The 16,170-nt window shown below is 47.3% G+C and overlaps 1 long non-coding RNA gene across 1 annotated transcript; it reads right to left on the bottom strand.

Moving 5' to 3' along the window:
* Positions 1–5,363: 5,363 nt before the first annotated feature.
* LOC128026917 (uncharacterized) lies at positions 5,364–5,881 on the bottom strand. The gene is made up of 3 exons (XR_008186566.1): positions 5,767–5,881; positions 5,578–5,690; positions 5,364–5,502 (listed from the first exon to the last, which is right to left on the bottom strand). It is a non-coding gene; the product is annotated as an uncharacterized LOC128026917 (long non-coding RNA).
* Between the last annotated feature and the right edge of the window lie 10,289 nt (positions 5,882–16,170).

Below are 16,170 nucleotides of genomic sequence, written 5' to 3'. Positions count from 1 at the left end.
AGACTGGAGTAATGCTGCTGGATGCTGGTTTTTATCACAGGAATTAATTACATTTTAAAATATATTGTACTGTATTTTTTTTATCAAATAAAAGCAGCTTTGGTGAGCATAAGAGACTTAAAAAAATCTTTATCTTAATACACAAACATCCGAATGCTAGTTTATGTCTTTGTGATTTTTTTGGTTTTATCCTCCATCTTTCCAAAAGGAATAGTGATAGCAATAAATAATTTCTATAATTGCCATGTCAGATAGTTTGGATTTCATTTAAATTGCATTCTGGGTAATGTTATTGGCCTGGTATTCATATTGCTCAAGGTAGCACTGAGCAGATGTCCTCAATGTAATCACTTTTAGCAGCTTTCAAAGGAACCCACACGTCACTCCGAAGTCATTAGACGCAAATGGTATTTCACAAGCATAGTCCTGATCAGTCTCCATGATGTCTGCTTTATAGGGCTCATCTGTGTAGAAAAAGGTTATAATTTGAGAGGATCCATTCAAGGTATGCTGCACTCAAGGGGTTTTAATACATTAAACTTGAATGGGAGTACAGAATACCTGCACACACATCTGACAAATGAACATTTGTTCTGCTTCATCTGAATTCTATGAATAAAGCACTACAATCCATCTGAAAGCCTTTGTTAGTCTCTTCCCAGTTCTCATCTTCTGAACTGTCCATTAATCTATATTCGTGGGAGTAGCAAGTTGTACAGTTTCTCCAAAGATGTTTTCAAATGTATGTTTCTTGTTGGGATGTTGGAAGGAGAAACAGCTAGAATAAGTACTAGTATGAATTTTTCCCCTGGGTCTTATGTTTGACAAAGCTGTCATTCAGGTTCTGTGAGGTCAAGTGGAAAGCCCTTAGGCTGTGAGAATGGTCAATACGCTAGTTTGTCTATACAATCATGTTTTATCTTTCCATTTCCATGAATTAGCTGTTATCAATTAATAGACTTGTAAATCAAAAAAAAAAAATTTTTTTAGTGTTTGACCTAAAGCTACTTTGTGTGTGTGTGTGTGTGTGTGTGTATATATATATATATATATATATATATATATATATATATATATATATATATATATATATATATATATATATCACATTTTTATATCACATCACCTGAAATGCACAATTCATACATGTAAATTATAACCAACAATTCTTATAGAAAAATCTTTTGTGTTATAACATTCAAAGCTTAACATAGTTTATATTTAGTTTCTTGGTCTCTTAAATGTGCTTGAGTAAATTTTTAAGCCATGAATATTGCTAGTAGGTGTATCTCTAATGAACACACAATTTAGGATTCAGTTATGAAATTATATAAGTATTCAATGTAAAGTGGTGTATTAATCTGAAGTGGGTCAGGAAGAAGGGCTTTCATTAGCGCTGGTGCTCATGGACGCTGAGACAACGCATTATTGGGAATATCTCCTCATAAATAACAAACGAGCCCATACTACTGATAAGAGGAGCTGGTCGCCAGCTGCATGATGATAGTGGACCTCCACTTCATCTATCTAATTTTCAGGGGTCAGATTTCTCTGCTGCCCACACTCCACAGAAATTCAGAAATTATTAGTACACCCAATCACCCTTTTGTTACTGCCACTGAGTTCCACTCACTCCTCTTAAAGGGATAGTTCACCTAGTTCCAAACCTTTATAAATGCCTTTTTTGCTGAACACAAAATAAAATATTTTAAAGAATATTGGCCCGACAAGTACATTTTGATTAACAGCTTTTTAAAAGCCCGAACCTGTTTACAGCCCGACATTATACAAATGTGTGCACGCACACAGCACTTCTGCCTTTTATCACGAATCAGTCATTTATACATGTTTTAACATATTTATTCAGAACTAACTTAGACTAGACCACTCGGAAGTTGGAATAAAGGAATAAAGGAATAAAATAAGTCCTCTGTGCATCTTAACATCTCAGCACTCCAAGGCCCAATCCCAATTCTACCCTTTAGCCCTTCCCCTTTCCCCTACCCGTCCGTTTCACGCATTCACGTGAAGGGGTAGGAGTGTCTCGATTCTCTTTTGGTTGGAGGGGAAGGGGTAAGTGGAAGTGCCAGATAGCCCTTCAAATGAAGATTTTTTGGGACCACACTTCAAATGAAGGGGTATGAATTATCTTGGCAACATCGCTGCTACAGTGAACAAAAAAGACACATACAGTAAATGTAAGCTTTTTTGCATAAATAAAGATTTTACTGAAAAGTAATCATTTGTTTTCTGTTACATTCAATTGTGAGTTTATATTAATGGTCATGTTACTCAAAGAAATGTTTGCAAAAAATTGCTAATATTTGCTAACGTCATATCATTACAGACTGCATGATAGTGCCACATCATATGTCTGATCATGGCGATAACTGCGGTAGACATTGATGGGGGCTAATCCCCCCAATAATTAGAAATCGCTAAACCATTTTCTCAAATATTGCCTGAGAGAGAGAGAGAGCGAGAGAGAGAGAGAGAGAGAGAGAGAAATGAAAGTTGCGTGTATTCGCGTCTGTGCGTTTATCTTTTTAGAGTGAGTTTACTTAAAAACAGCGATTGTATCCTCTCGTTGCTGGAAAATATCATGTAGCGATTCAGTATGTAAACTGTATTTAATAAAAGTCGTGGGGCAGCGTTGACAAGTTTATTTTCTCCTGGATGTGTGAGCTGTGCGATTTTCGATATGCGTGTATGTGTGTGTGTGTGTGTGTGTGTGTGTGTCAGTAAGCAGCTCATTAATACAAAACCATAATTAAAGGCTCTAATGCACACCAGCACACCAGTATATGTGTGTATTGTAAGAGCCAGACAACAAATGATGGCGTGTGACGTCATGGTAGTGGTGTTCCAATCCTTAGGGGAATATTCTCTCCCCTACCCCTTGACACTCTGTTTCAAGGGACAAGGGGAAGTGGTAGGCGGAGGAGTAGGGGAAGGAGAAGTGGTATAAAATAGAATTGGGATTGGGCCTAAATAGACATAGAGACAAACGCACCAATAAAAACAAGTCTTTTTTAACAAATCAAATTAAGATAAAATTTATATTAAGATGGGTATTTGGCAATAACAAAATTAAGATAAAGGCTCTGCCGGATTTTCTTCACCACTAGCAGATGATATTTAACAAAAGAATAATGCCAACATTAGCGTAAAGACTGTCCACATTATGCATTTAAGACTCAATGAATATTTAGTTATCATTTGAAAAACCTTTACCCACAGAGATTAGGCTAAGCCTACATGTTTTTGTGGAGGAAAATGATTGAATCCACTGTAGATGGCTTCAGCGCGTTCCTGCGCTCACTGATGGTGCATCATTATTCACTCATTATTCTCATTATAAACATGCATGGTCAAAACATTTCCACAACTCAGACTTTGCTTTAGTTGCTGGTGCAACCAAAATGTAATCGCCGGAGGCAAGTCTCCGTTACACCTACTCAGCATCCATTTTTGCACTTTCTTGTGCTAATCGAAACATCACATGACTGCTCGTTTACAGCGCAAACCGGAGCGCAAGCCCGAGCCCAGCCCGAGCCCACGTAAGATGATATAAATTAAGACCGAACCCGTTGGGTCCCTTCGGGTCCGGGCAAAAATCTCTATACTGAACATTGAGCAGAACACACCACACAATCTTATACTGGTTTTGAAAAATAAAATGTCTGCTTAAAGTCAAAATATTGAGCAGCTAGCTGTCTGGTTCAGTCTTAACAACCTGGATTTGAACAGGCTGAAAACTGTGGAGATGATTTTGAACTTCAGTTGAAACAACCCAGAACTCCCTCCACTCACTCAGCTTGCATTTTTGGCAAACAATTTTCCTGTTTGATACTGTGAAGCTGCTTTGATTGCTTTTGCTTTTGACAATCAGTACTGTATAAAGCACTATACAAATAAAGGTGATTTGACCATCATGAACAGCACTGTGGCAGCAGTAGAGTCATTCAAGTTCCTGAGCACCACCATCTCTCAGTACCTGCATTGGGAACATCACATTTATGTCACTGGGTGACTAATCCGGGCGGAACTGTAGTGTGGGAAATATTTCCGCCCGGACCAATTTAAGTGAAACATAAGTTCTGTTCCGGTTGGCCCAAGGTGGGGAAATTATCCAAAATACATGTCAGGTGTGGGAAGAGGACGTGTTGGATACCGATTGGAGGATCGGGAAGGATGCAGTGATATAAAAGGGGCTGGTTTATAAACAGGAGTAGGTTTTTTTGTTCTGCTGTTGTTTCACGGGATACGGAAGTGGCTGGTGTGGCGTGGATGTTGCGATTTACGGGCTGCAACGGAGAATCCAAGGAAAATGGATATTGGAAGTGCGGAGGAAGTTAAGTGATCGACCTTTTGTATAATGTGTTTACCTCTTATTGTGGATTGAGTTGAAGGAGCGATCCTACGTTTGGAAGGCCCCTGAGTGAAGGAGATCATTGAATTCGTGTTGGGAGAGGACAACACTGTGCACTGGTGGGTGAAGACTTTACGAACATTTCTTGTACATTGTGGAGAGTGAATGACGGATGTGGAGGGAGACTAACCGCCTTTAAGAAAGGATTCCGACTGCATATCTCTCCGTAGCAGTGGAAAATCCCCCCCCCCCTCTTGTGTTGATCTGATAATCCTCAGTGCTTGTGTGTTTACTCAGTGTTGATAGTAGTGCCTTGCGTTGGAGATCGCTGGGAAAGACGGAGAGACTCCGGTGTACGATATATCTGCCTGCTGTGGTCTGCCCTCCTGCCTTTGTCCATCTGACCCGCCCTGTCAGGACTCTGAGCCCGAAACGGGAATACACCACCGATCTTCTTTCACTGAGTGTGTGGAGTGTGGTGAGTGTTGCTATATTGAAGTGTACACACGAGAAGAATTGTAGTGCCTTTGTGGTGTGTGGTGTTTGTCCGTGGTTGTGTCCCTGGTCGTAGGAAGAGGCCTGACGGAGAGGAGTAGTGTATTGGTGGCAACCACAGTCTTTACCTTAAGTAAGCTGGAGCTCGGACGTGTTGGAGGCACCTCTGGAGGAGGTTGGATGTCGTTGCCCACGCAGCAATCCCTGTAAGCTTTTAAATCAAAGCCTTATCCTTTTTTTTTATCCATGTGACGTTGTGTCCTTGGCCCTGTCGGCAACCGCCGGCCTTGTGCGTGTCGTCTGTGCTGTTTATTTGACGAGGGAAGCGAAGGACAACAGCCGATCCTCCCCCGTGTGCCCCCTTGTCAAGCTGGGCGGGAAGCCCAGTATTGTTTGCAGTTTCATCTGTAAGGCCCACCAGCCGTCAGTCATCGACTAACCCCGTATCTGCTTGGAATACAGACCTCTGAATATCTTCAGTGGTGAGTAGCGCTAACAGCCCAGCCCTGTGAATACCCACCTGTGTATGGAACACTGTACTTACATTGAGAGCTAGAACCCCTGCACGCTAACAGCTCAGCCCTGTGAATACTTACCTGTGTATGGAACACTGTACTTACATTGAGAGCTAGAACCTCTGCACATTAACAGCCCAGCCCTGTGAATACTCACCTGTGTATTGAACACTGTACTTACTTGAGAGCTAGAACCCCTGCACGCTAACAGCTCAGCCCTGTGAATACCCACCTGTGTATGGAACACTGTACTTACATTGAGAGCTAGAACCCCTGCACGCTAACAGCTCAGCCCTGTGAATACTTACCTGTGTATGGAACACTGTACTTACATTGAGAGCTAGAACCCCTACACGCTAACAGCTCAGCCCTGTGAATACTTACCTGTGTATCGAACACTGTACTTACCTGAGAGCTAGAACCCCTGCACGCTAACAGCCCAGCCCTGTGAATACCCACCTGTGTATCGAACACTGTATTTACCTGAGAGCTAGAACCCCTGTACATTAACAGCCCAGCCCTGTGAATACTTACCTGTGTATTGAACGCTGTACTTACCTGAGAGCTAGAACCTCTGCACATTAACAACCCAGCCCTGTGAATATCCACCTGTGTATTGAACACTGTACTTCCCTGAGAGCTAGAACCTCTGCACGCCGACAGCCCAGCCCTGTGAATACTTACCTGTGTATTGAACGCTGTACTTACTTGAGAGCTAGAACCCCTGCACGCTAACAGCCCAGCCCTTTGAATACTACCTGTGTATGGAACACTGTACTTACTTGAGAACTAGAACCCCTGCACGCTAACAGCTTAGCCCTGTGAATACTCACCTGTGTATTGGACTCTGTATTTACCTGAGAGCTAGAACCCCTGCACGGTAACGGCCTAGCTCTTGCTTTAAACTTACCTGGAGTGGAGTCGGCGGGAAATTAAGGGCTGAAGTGGAGTGTTGTCGAGGAAGGGCTGAAGAGGAGTGTTCTTGAGACTGGAATCCGTATTCGTGGATAAAGAATAGTTCGAGTCATCATAGTTTTAAAGTTTCCTTACCCCTTTCCCCAAACTTTTAAATAAATAAAATTGTTAAATTTTAATCTTGGTTGTCCGTCCATTCATTGGGGTAGTTGTGGGACCTCCTCGAGGTGGAAGTTAGAGGGAGGAGCGAGACCCGTTAAATTGGTGGTCCGCTCTGGCCTGTGACAGATTTTGGCGTAGTCGGCAGGGTTCCACCTCGAGTTGAGCGACCGCGGCTCCCCAATGGCGGACGAGGCAGTGCCTGAGGCCCCACCCCGAGTCATGCCCATTTTCTTGGGAGCCCCCTGGGCACCGAAGTATGGAGGGCCGGGATCTGAGATACGGCTGTCGGAATGGAAAGCCCAGGTCGAATATCTGGCTGGGATTCAAGGATTGAGCGCCCCCCAGAAACTGCAGTTTGTGATAAATTCCCTAGAGGGGGAGGCCCAACGGGAAGTCCAGGCTGCCCCAGAGACAGTCCGAGCTACTGCACAAGATGTGTTGGACTTCCTCACAGGAATATATGGGGATGCAACCCCAGTAGCGGTCCTTCGGGCCCAGTTTTTCAATTGCAAGCAAGGGCAGCAACAATCCTTAAGGGCCTTCACACTAAGGTTGCGGGAGCAGTTCATCAGGCTGCGAGGTAAGCGGGACCATGGCTTGGGAGAGGGGGAGACTCTCTTACGAGACCAGTTCCTGTTGGGGCTGCGAGAGGGCCCAGTTCGTCAGAGTCTACGTGTTCAATTTCGTAGAGACCCAGCTATGACGTTTGAAGACCTGAGAGCCGAGGCTCTGGCCCTAGAAGCGGATCAGGTGGGAGTGGTGGATTCCCCAGTGTGTGCGGCAGTGAGTGGAGAAGTGGCAGCTGCCTCTGGAACAGGGGATTGGAAACAGGCCTTACGTTCTGAGCTCTTGAAGGATGTCCGAGAGCAGATGGCAGAGTTATCTAAAACCCTCCTAGAAGAGATGCGACGAGGCCCCCAACGCTTACCACCAATGTCACGGGAGCGGTCGCATTCCGAGGGAAGACGAGGTCTGGAGAGACGTCCAGTACGGGAAGCCCGGGCCCGTTTTCAGTGGGACGAACAGGGACGCCCCATTTGTAATCGGTGTGGTGAGCCAGGGCATTATAGTCGCCAATGCGGCTCTCGACGGGGTTCCGAAGGGGATTTTTAGGTCGGCCGGCCACTGTGGGTCAAGTGGCTGGGACCTCTGTGAGTGACCCAAATTGGATGAGCGCCCCCAGGAATCAGCTGATCGGGCATAGCCCAGTGGTAGAGGTACGGATCCGTGGGGTGAAGATACGATGTCTGGTAGACACTGGGTCTCAAGTCACCTTAGTCTCAGAGAGCCTGTCCAAGGAGCTGTTTCAGGGTAGCCAGGTACAGGGAACAGAAGCACCCTGGCTGACCTTACGGGGGGCTAATGGACTGGAGATCCCCTATGTCGGATATCTAGTTACAGATTTGGAGGTTAATGGAATCACTGTGCCCCAGAAGGGGGTCGTTATTGTCCGAGATCATTGCCTAGGAATCCAAAAAGCCCTGTTGGGGATGAACGTAATTGCAGACTGCTGGGAGGAGTTGTTTCAGGCTAGGCCTAAGAAGACCCTACCACCGGCAGAAAGACAAGAATGGGAAAGGATAGAGGCCGATTGTCGTCGGGTACACATGGCCAAGGCACGGGGGAGTCAAGAAGGTATCGGGCGGGTTGCCTGCCGATACGCAGTATCTATACCGGCAAGGAGTGAGGCCATTGTCTGGGCAAGAGTACCATCGTACGAGTGCGGGTCGTCAGGCTGGGTGCTGGTCGAGCCCCATATGGACTGCCAGAGTGTAGCAGTGGCCCATGGATTGGCAGTGGTTCGCCGAGGCCGAGTCCCGGTGAAGATACGGAACGAGAACCCTTACCCTGTCAATTTACATCGTCACCAGCGGTTGGTCCTGGTGACCATGGTGGATGCCCACCAGGTGCGAGAGGGCCGGGAAGTCAGCTTCCGGCAGGTGTGTCCTACGGTCGTAGAAGTGACCTTGGCTCAGGTGGACTTATCCCTGGAACAGCTCGGAAATGAGGTGCCTGTTCACCTGACCAGAGAGTCCCTGCAGGGAGAAGGGCTAGAGGAAAGCCAGAGTAAACAATTGCAGGATCTCCTTACCAAGTGGCAACATGTGTTCTCCAGACATGATGAGGACTATGGCTGTACCGGTGTAGTGAAACATCAGATCCCCACTGGCGATGCCCTGCCTAGTCGTGAGAGATACCGTCCAGTACCACCCACTCTGTATTCGGAGGTTCGTACTCTGCTGCAGGGAATGTTGGACAAGGGGATTGTCCGGGAGAGCAGTAGCCCATGGGCGGCCCCGATTGTCCTCGTCCAGAAGAAGACGGGAGCTTGGAGATTTTGTGTAGACTATCGGAAATTAAATCAAGTCACAAAGAAAGATGCTTTTCCACTGCCGCGGATAGAGGACTCTCTTGCCAGCCTGACACGGTCTGTATGGTACTCCACTTTGGATCTTGCGAGTGGGTATTGGCAAGTCCAGGTCGAGGGGGTCGACCGAGAGAAGACTGCTTTCACCACTCCCTTTGGGCTTTTTGAGTGGGACCGTATGCCCTTTGGCCTATGTAATGCACCGGCCACGTTCCAACGGCTGATGCAGCGGTGTCTGGGTGGCCAGTTGGTGGACTCTACGCTGGTATATCTAGATGATGTCATCGTCTATTCCCCAGATTTTGAGTCCCATCTGCGACATCTGGAGGATGTGTTCCGGGCCATGGAGCAGTATGGGTTGAAGCTGCAGCCAGAGAAGTGCCACCTGTTGAGGAAGGAGGTGAAGTTTCTGGGCCATTGTGTGAGTGCCTCGGGGGTCTCGGTGGATCCCGAGAAGGTGGCGGCTGTGCAGGGCTGGGAGGCACCGAAAACCGTGAGGCAAGTTCGGTCCTTTTTGGGCTTCGTCGGATACTATCGGCGATTCATCAAGGATTTTTCAAAAATTGCCAAACCCTTGAATCAGCTGTTGGCAGGGACTGGGCGTCCTCGCGGCCGTGGGTCTCCCTCCATCGCTTGGAGCCCGGTGTGTGAATCGGCGTTTCAAAGGCTGAAGCAAGAGCTGCTCCAGGCTCGAATCTTGGGCTATGCGGATTATTCACAACCTTTCATCTTGTACACAGACGCCAGTAACCTCGGGCTTGGGGCGGTGTTAGCTCAGCAGCAGCAAGGGGTAGAGCGAGTGATCGCCTATGCTAGCCGAAGCCTCCACCCGGCAGAGAGGAATGATTCGAATTACAGTTCATTTAAGCTGGAGTTGCTGGCTTTGAAGTGGGCCCTGAGTGAAAAATTCAAAGATTACTTATGGGGTGCTAAAGTACAGGTGATAACAGATAACAACCCCTTGGTCCACTTACAGACGGCAAAGCTTGGTGGAATGGCGAGCCCAGACTCACAAGGTGAGGAAGTTGTTGGGGCAGTGGGCACGCCTTGGCTTGAGAGATGGGGTGATGTGCAGGACGATTAAAGACCCGAAGTCGGGAGAGGAGTTCCGCCAGGTGTTGGTTCCAGGGGGCCAGGTGCAGGCTTTGTTAGAGGCCTACCATACACAATTGGGGCATCAGGGGAATGAGAGGACGTTGTCGCTTCTGCGGCGACATTTCTACTGGCCCGGGATGGAGACCGCTGTGAGTTTGTTCATTCAAGCATGCCCTCGATGTACCCTGTTTAAGGCTCGGAAGGAGGTGAAGGCCCCGATGGTTTCGATACAGGCCAGGGCCCCGTTGCATATCCTGGCCATGGATTATCTAACCTTGGGCAGGCCCATGGACCGCTACCAAAACATCTTGGTGGTCACCGACCTGTTTACCAAGTATGCTTGGGCCATCCCGACTTTGGATCAGACAGCCAACGTGACCGCCACCGCTTTATGGAGGGCAGTGATTCAGCCTTTCGGATGCCCAGAATTCTTGCACAGTGACCAGGGGCCGAACTTTGAGTCCAGAGTGATCAGGGAGTTGTGTCGGGTGTATGGATGTACTAAGACCCATACTACCCCCTACCATCCCCAAGGGAATGGGTGCTGCGAACGCTTCAACCAGACTCTGTTGAGCCTACTGGGTACGCTGGACCAGGAACATCAGAACGATTGGGTGAGTAACCTTCCTGCACTGGTCCAGGCCTATAACAACAGCGTCCACAGCACTACGGGGTACGCTCCGACCTACCTGATGTTCGGGAGACATGTGCGGTTGCCGACAGACTTGGTATTGGGGGTGGCCACGTTGGAAGAGACCTCGAGTTTGACAGAGTGGGTAAGATGCCACCACCAGCGCCTTCACTCTGCCTATGAGCAAGTCTCGGGGAGGATAAATGCTGCCGCAATTAAGAACAAACAGATATATGATCGGACGGCCAGAGAAGCCCCGTTGTTACCAGGAGAGAGAGTGCTGGTACGGGACAACCGGCGGCAGGGGAAAGGGAAGTTGAATGATTGTTGGGAGTCTGTTCCATATCTGGTGCAGCACCAGCAGCGGCTGGGGCAGCCGGTCTATGTACTTCGACCTGAGGGGAAGGCTGGACCAGAACGGGTATTACATCGCAACTTGATTCGGCCATGCCCGAACTACCCTAGACCTCCCCTAGAGGCATTACCAGCTCCGACTGTGTGCGCTCCGCCGTTGCAAGCATGGGCCATAGTTCCGAGGCTCCCAGAGGCTGAACCAAGGGGACTGGACCCCGGATCACCACCTAGACGGTCCCAACGAGAGAACCAAGGACGGCCCCCCGAGAGGTATGGGGATTGGGTTGAACAACCACGTTCTAGGGACTAGAACGATTTGGCGGGGGAGGATGTCACTGGGTGACTAATCCGGGCGGAACTGTAGTGTGGGAAATATTTCCGCCCGGACCAATTTAAGTGAAACATAAGTTCTGTTCCGGTTGGCCCAAGGTGGGGAAATTATCCAAAATACATGTCAGGTGTGGGAAGAGGACGTGTTGGATACCGATTGGAGGATCGGGAAGGATGCAGTGATATAAAAGGGGCTGGTTTATGAACAGGAGTAGGTTTTTTTGTTCTGCTGTTGTTTCACGGGATACGGAAGTGGCTGGTGTGGCGTGGATGTTGCGATTTACGGGCTGCAACGGAGAATCCAAGGAAAATGGATATTGGAAGTGCGGAGGAAGTTAAGTGATCGACCTTTTGTATAATGTGTTTACCTCTTATTGTGGATTGAGTTGAAGGAGCGATCCTACGTTTGGAAGGCCCCTGAGTGAAGGAGATCATTGAATTCGTGTTGGGAGAGGACAACACTGTGCACTGGTGGGTGAAGACTTTACGAACATTTCTTGTACATTGTGGAGAGTGAATGACGGATGTGGAGGGAGACTAACCGCCTTTAAGAAAGGATTCCGACTGCATATCTCTCCGTAGCAGTGGAAAATCCCCCCCCCCCCTCTTGTGTTGATCTGATAATCCTCAGTGCTTGTGTGTTTACTCAGTGTTGATAGTAGTGCCTTGCGTTGGAGATCGCTGGGAAAGACGGAGAGACTCCGGTGTACGATATATCTGCCTGCTGTGGTCTGCCCTCCTGCCTTTGTCCATCTGACCCGCCCTGTCAGGACTCTGAGCCCGAAACGGGAATACACCACCGATCTTCTTTCACTGAGTGTGTGGAGTGTGGTGAGTGCTGCTATATTGAAGTGTACACACGAGAAGAATTGTAGTGCCTTTGTGGTGTGTGGTGTTTGTCCGTGGTTGTGTCCCTGGTCGTAGGAAGAGGCCTGACGGAGAGGAGTAGTGTATTGGTGGCAACCACAGTCTTTACCTTAAGTAAGCTGGAGCTCGGACGTGTTGGAGGCACCTCTGGAGGAGGTTGGATGTCGTTGCCCACGCAGCAATCCCTGTAAGCTTTTAAATCAAAGCCTTATCCTTTTTTTTATCCATGTGACGTTGTGTCCTTGGCCCTGTCGGCAACCGCCGGCCTTGTGCGTGTCGTCTGTGCTGTTTATTTGACGAGGGAAGCGAAGGACAACAGCCGATCCTCCCCCGTGTGCCCCCTTGTCAAGCTGGGCGGGAAGCCCAGTATTGTTTGCAGTTTCATCTGTAAGGCCCACCAGCCGTCAGTCATCGACTAACCCCGTATCTGCTTGGAATACAGACCTCTGAATATCTTCAGTGGTGAGTAGCGCTAACAGCCCAGCCCTGTGAATACCCACCTGTGTATGGAACACTGTACTTACATTGAGAGCTAGAACCCCTGCACGCTAACAGCTCAGCCCTGTGAATACTTACCTGTGTATCGAACACTGTACTTACCTGAGAGCTAGAACCTCTGCACATTAACAGCCCAGCCCTGTGAATACTCACCTGTGTATTGAACACTGTATTTACCTGAGAGCTAGAACCCCTGTACATTAACAGCCCAGCCCTGTGAATACTTACCTGTGTATGGAACACTGTACTTACATTGAGAGCTAGAACCCCTGCACGCTAACAGCTCAGCCCTGTGAATACTTACCTGTGTATCGAACACTGTACTTACCTGAGAGCTAGAACCCCTGCACGCTAACAGCCCAGCCCTGTGAATACCCACCTGTGTATCGAACACTGTATTTACCTGAGAGCTAGAACCCCTGTACATTAACAGCCCAGCCCTGTGAATACTTACCTGTGTATTGAACGCTGTACTTACCTGAGAGCTAGAACCTCTGCACATTAACAACCCAGCCCTGTGAATATCCACCTGTGTATTGAACACTGTACTTCCCTGAGAGCTAGAACCTCTGCACGCCGACAGCCCAGCTCTGTGAATACTTACCTGTGTATTGAACGCTGTACTTACCTAAGAGCAAGAACCTCTTCACATTAACAAGCCCAGCCCTGTGAATACCCACCTGTGTATTGAACACTGTACTTACTTGAGAGCTAGAACCCCTGCACGCTAACAGCCCAGCCCTTTGAATACTACCTGTGTATGGAACACTGTACTTACTTGAGAACTAGAACCCCTGCACGCTAACAGCTTAGCCCTGTGAATACTCACCTGTGTATTGGACTCTGTATTTACCTGAGAGCTAGAACCCCTGCACGGTAACGGCCTAGCTCTTGCTTTAAACTTACCTGGAGTGGAGTCGGCGGGAAATTAAGGGCTGAAGTGGAGTGTTGTCGAGGAAGGGCTGAAGAGGAGTGTTCTTGAGACTGGAATCCGTATTCGTGGATAAAGAATAGTTCGAGTCATCATAGTTTTAAAGTTTCCTTACCCCTTTCCCCAAACTTTTAAATAAATAAAATTGTTAAATTTTAATCTTGGTTGTCCGTCCATTCATTGGGGTAGTTGTGGGACCTCCTCGAGGTGGAAGTTAGAGGGAGGAGCGAGACCCGTTAAATTGGTGGTCCGCTCTGGCCTGTGACATTTACTCCACTGTTTAAAAAGGACCAACAAAGGTTGTAAATCCTTCACCAGATGAGGAACTTCAACCTGCCACAGGAGCTGCTCACACAATTCATCATTGAGTCTTGTGAGTTTGTAGCTGTCTTTGGACAGATAGAAAAAATAAACTACAGAGGATGGTTCAGACTTCTGAAAGGATTATTGTTGCTCTCCTGCCCACCCTGCCCAAGAACTGTATACACCCAGAGTGAAGAAAATCACTCTGGATCCCTCATATCCAAGCCATCCCTTTTTTGAACTTTTGCCATCTGGTCGGTGCTACCAAGCTTCGAACACCAGGACAGCCATGCACAAGAAAAGTTTCTTCCCTCAGGCAATCTACCTCATGAAGATGTAAATGCTCTCCCCATTGTGGAGGAGTGTGTTTCATGATTAACATGAAATGGTGTGGAGGAGTGTGTTTCATGATTAACAAGAAATGGTGTGACCCCAGGAATATCTTCACTCTGTCGCACTCCTCCTCGCCTCATCTTGAAAATGTATCCATTATCTGCCGCCCATTCTATCTGCCCTGGGAGTTTTCATCGATCATCGTTACTGCTGTTTACATCCCACCACAAGCAAACAACAGTTTGGCTTTTTCTGAGCTTCACGATACACTCAGCGGCAACATCAACAAACATCCTGATGCTGCTATTATCATTGCTGGGGACTTTAACAAACCAACCTCAGGCAAGTTATGCCTAATATTTATCAACATGTATCCTGTCCAACCAGAGGACCGAATACACTGGATCATTGCTACACTCATTTTAAGAATGCCTACAAAGCTCACTCACTAACGACTTTCGGCAAATCGGACCATGCCACCATTTTCCTCACACCGGAATATAAACAAAGGCTTGTTCAAGATCCCTCGGTGCAGATGGTGGTGACGCAATGGTCTGCCCACTCAGAAGCCATACTACGGGGGGCTCTTGATGACATAGATTGGGACATGTTTCGGGCAAGTTCATCTGAAGTCAACGAGTTCACGGATGTAGCATTAAGCTTTGTAAACACGCTAGCCCAACAAGCAACGGATAAAATAACTATGAGGACCTTCTCAAATCGGAAACCGTGGGTGGACAAAACAATCCGTGCAGTAGTAAACAAATGCTCTGCTGTTTACAATGCCGGTCTTCTGTCAGGAAACATGAGCAAGTACAAAGCATCGTGCTATGCTTTCCGAAGCACAGTAAGAGCCGACAAACACAGATACAGGGAACACATAGAGTCAAATTTCCAGCTAAATGACTCCTGATGCATGTGGCAACGACTAAGGACCATCTATGCCTTTGGAAACATATCCTCTGCAAAGGTGAGAGCAGATCCGTCGCTGGTTGATGAGCTAAACACTTTCTACGGCCGCTTTGAAAGCAATCTAAGCAGTGCGAGTCTGCCGATCAGCACGTCAGGAAGCAGCAGTCAGAGCAGCGGTCATCATGTGATTACCGTGTCGGAGGACGAGGTTCGGAGGGCACTAAAGCAAGTTAATGTAAGGAAAGCAGCCAGACCTGATGGGATTTCTGACCAAGTTCTGCGGTCCTGCACTGATCAGCTTGCTGGTTTGTTTACATCCATTTTTAGTGAGTCTCTTGCTACTGTTACGGACCTGCCGGCTCCCCCTCCTCGTTTTACCTTTGCATCTCCCCTACAGGTGAGCAGAGCACAGGTGTGGCTTGTTGCCTATAATTGCTTCCAGGACTGTGGGATTGCTTCTAGTATCCTGGATGTTTAAAAAGCTCTCCAGACTGGGTTGAAAGAGGGCCGCCGCTTCTCCTTCTCTCCCGCACCGTTTTGCTGATTTTGTTTCCTTATACATGACTCTTCATATATCCTGATTGCATACGTTTTCAGTTCTTTAGTTTAACACTTATACTGACTTTTATTTACTTTACGTTGCTTATTCTTTATCATTAATACATATATTTTCTTTAAAGCAAATATCCGCGTGGTCTTCCCTCTCTGTTGCTTAGCCCGGCACAGGCTGCACATAACAGATTGGTGGCTCGTCAACGATCGGGATCAAACGACAAAAAGATTTGGGGGGCTCGTCAAAATATGGATCCAAAACGAAGTCGGTAAATATATAATTTTTTATGCTTATAACTAGGTAAAAAAAAAAAAAAAAGAGCCTAGGTGTTAAGCAGTAGCGTAGCCAGAAAAGAGACTCTGGGTGTGCATATGAAAATCTGGGTGTGCCACATTTATTGTCAGATTACTGTGCAAAATTATGGGATAGTGTTTTTTTCACACTGCTTCCGTCCAACCATACTCCTAGTGGTAATTTGCAGGTTGTGTCAAAATGTAGTTAATTATTAAATGTTATAATTTTCTTCCAAATACGAT

The sequence above is a fragment of the Carassius gibelio genome, chromosome A14 (genome assembly GCF_023724105.1).
Source record: "Carassius gibelio isolate Cgi1373 ecotype wild population from Czech Republic chromosome A14, carGib1.2-hapl.c, whole genome shotgun sequence".
Taxonomy (NCBI): Eukaryota; Metazoa; Chordata; class Actinopteri; order Cypriniformes; family Cyprinidae; genus Carassius; species Carassius gibelio.
Note: the sequence above shows the minus strand (reverse complement) of the source record. Positions and strands in the feature narration are given on the sequence as shown.